This window comes from Heterodontus francisci, chromosome 35, assembly GCF_036365525.1.
Source record: "Heterodontus francisci isolate sHetFra1 chromosome 35, sHetFra1.hap1, whole genome shotgun sequence".
NCBI lineage: Eukaryota > Metazoa > Chordata > Chondrichthyes > Heterodontiformes > Heterodontidae > Heterodontus > Heterodontus francisci.
This window is the reverse complement of record NC_090405.1, coordinates 19,981,316-19,984,433: the sequence shown is the minus strand read 5'-3', so window position 1 is coordinate 19,984,433 and position 3,118 is coordinate 19,981,316. Positions and strand designations below refer to the sequence as shown.

The 3,118-nt window shown below is 47.0% G+C and overlaps 1 non-coding gene across 1 annotated transcript; it reads left to right on the top strand.

Moving 5' to 3' along the window:
* trnam-cau (transfer RNA methionine (anticodon CAU)) lies at window positions 1-72 on the top strand. The gene has a single exon. It is a non-coding gene; the product is annotated as a tRNA-Met (tRNA).
* Window positions 73-3,118: the final 3,046 nt, after the last annotated feature.

The window sequence follows — 3,118 nt, the reverse complement described above, 5'->3', positions numbered from 1 at the left end:
AGCAGAGTGGCGCAGCGGAAGCGTGCTGGGCCCATAACCCAGAGGTCGATGGATCGAAACCATTCTCTGCTATTTATGTTTGGTAATAATACAAACAGTTCACTTTCAAAACATCAAGTGTTTCCCCATAATAACAAAATGCGCTTGATTGCGATCAGCTTTTTCCTTCCAGTGAACACATCAATCAGTAACAAATCACTTGTGCTCACACGAACACAAACTACAAACACGGACCAGCCGAGTCTCTCCCACTTTGTCAACCCCTTCCTGCAGAGCCTCCTCTCCACCACCAGATGGTGATGTTGGCCACAATAAAACCAGGACAAATGGTCACAGTGAGGAGACGGTCAGCAACAGAAAATAAAACAATAACAGGGAAAACCTTTACACAACAACAGGGTACATCTTTACACAACAGAAAACATATTTACACAACAGGAAATACCGTTACACAACAGGGAGAACACAATCATACAAATGCCTTGTTTCTCCATCTCAGTTTCGTTGTCTGTCTCTCTCTCTCCGTTCCTCACTTTTGCTTCCTCACAGTCTATTAGTTTTCTGTGTGTTTTTCTCTCTGTCCCGTTGTCGATGGTGTCACTCAGCGTCCTTGTAACATTGCGTAGCCAGGCTGAGCCTCCCAACACCTGTGTTATAGAACATAGAACATAAAACAGTACAGCACAGTGCAGGCCCTTCGGCCCACGATGTTGTGCCGAACCTTTAACCTACTCGAAGATCAAAACTACCTACATACCCTTCATTCTACTATCATCCATGTACCTATCCAAGAGACGCTTAAATGTCCCTAATGTATCTGCTTCTACTACCACCGCTGGCAGTGCATTCCACGCACCCACCAGTCTCTGTGTAAAGAACCTACCTCCATCACCTTAAAATTATGCCCCCTGGTGATAGCCCTTTCCACCCTGGGAAAAAGTCTCTGGCTATCCACTCTATCTATGCCTCTCATCATCTTGTACCCCTCTATCAAGTCACCTCTCATCCTTCTTCGTTCCAATGGGAAAAGCCCTAGCACCCTCAACCTTTCTTCATAAGACATGCCCTCCAGTCCAGGCAGCATCCTGATAAATCTCCTCTGCACCCTCTCTAAAGCTTCCACATCCTTCCTATAATGAGACGACCAGAACTGAACACAATATTCCAAGTGTGGTCGAACCAGGGCTTTATAGAGCTGCAGCATAACCTCGCGGCTCTTAAACTCAATCCCCCTGTTAATGAAAGCCAACACACCATACGCCTTCTTAACAACCCTATCAACTTGGGTGGCAACTTTGAGCGATCTATGGACATGGGCCCCAAGATCCCTCTGTTCCCCCACACTACCAAGAATCCTGTCTTTTAGCCTGTATTCTGCATTCAAATTCGACCTTCCAAAATGAATCACTTCACACTTTTCCAGGTTGAACTCCATCTGCCACTTCTCAGCCCAGCTCTGCATCCTATCAATGTCCCGTTGCAACCTACAACAGCCTTCCACACTATCCACAACTCCAGCAACCTTCGTGTCATCGGCAAACTTGCTAACCCAGACTTCCACTTCCTCATCCAAGTCATTTATAAAAATCACTAAGAGCAGAGGTCCCAGAACAGATCCCTGCGGAACACCACTGGTCACCGAGCTCCAGGCTGAATACTTTCCATCTACTACCACCCTCTGTCTTCTATGGGCCAGCCAATTCTGTATCCAGACAGCCAACTTTCCCTGTATCCCATGCCTCCTTACTTTCTGAATGAGCCTACCATGGGGACCCTTATCAAACGCCTTGCTGAAATCCATATACACCACATCCACTGCTCTTCCTTCATCAATGTGTTTTGTCACATCTTCAAAGAATGTAATAAGGCTTGTGAGGCATGACCTGCCCCTCACAAAGCCATGCTGACTGTCTCTAATCAAACTATACTTTTCCAACTAATCATAAATCCTGTCTCTCAGAATCCTCTCCAATAATTTGCCCACTACCTACGTAAGACTGACTGGTCTATAATTCCCAGGGTTATCCCTATTCCCTTTCTTGAACAAGGGAATAACATTTGCCACCCTCCAATCATCTGGTACTACTCCAATGGACAATGAGGACGCAAAGATCATCGCCAAAGGCGCGGCAATCTCTTCCCTCACTTCCCTTAATATCCTTGGGTATATCCCGTCTGGCCCCAGGGACTTATCTGTCCTCATGTCTTTCAAAATTTCCAGCACATCCTCCCTCTTAACATCAACCTGTTCGAGCATATCAGCCTGTTTCACGCTGTCCTCACAAACGACCAGGTCCCTCTCACTAGTGAATACTGAAGCAAAGTATTCATTTAGGACCTCCCCTACCTCCTCCGACTCCAGGCACAAGTTCCCTCCACTATCCTTGATCGGCCCTACCCTCACTCTGACCATCCTCTTGTTCCTCACATGAGTGTAGAACGCATTGGGATTTTCCTTAATCCTACCCGCCAAGACTTTTTCATGTCCCCTTCTAGCTCTCCTAAGTCCATTCTTCAGTTCCTTCCTGGCTACCTTGTAACCCTCTAGAGCCCTGTCTGATCCTTGCTTCCTCAACCTTAAGTAAGCTTCCTTCTTCCGCTTGACTAGCTGTTCCACATTTCTTGTCATCCAAGGTTCCTTCACCCTACCATCCCTTCCTTGCCTCATCGGGACAAACCTATCCAGCAGTCGCAGCAAGTGCTCCCTAAACAACCTCCACATTTCTGTCGTGCATTTCCCTGAGAACATCTGTTCCCAATTTATGCACCCCAGTTCCTGCCTAATAGCATTGTAATTCCCCCTCCCCCAATTAAATATTTTCCCATCCCGTCTGCTCCTGTCCCTCTCCATGACGATAGTAAAGGTCAGGGAGTTGTGATCACTATCACCGAAATGCTCTCCCACCGAGAGATCTGCCACCTGGCCTTGTTCATTGCCAAGCACCAAATCCAACATAGCTTCCCCTCCAGTCAGCCTATCTACACAAACAGGTCAGTTGCAAGTGGTCCAGAGGAAAACCACAAAGAAAAAACATCCCAAAGCCACCACCCAAACCAGTGGCAAGAGGAGGCTCTCTTCTGAATCAGACTGCAACAACTCCTCTTCACTGGACGGGGA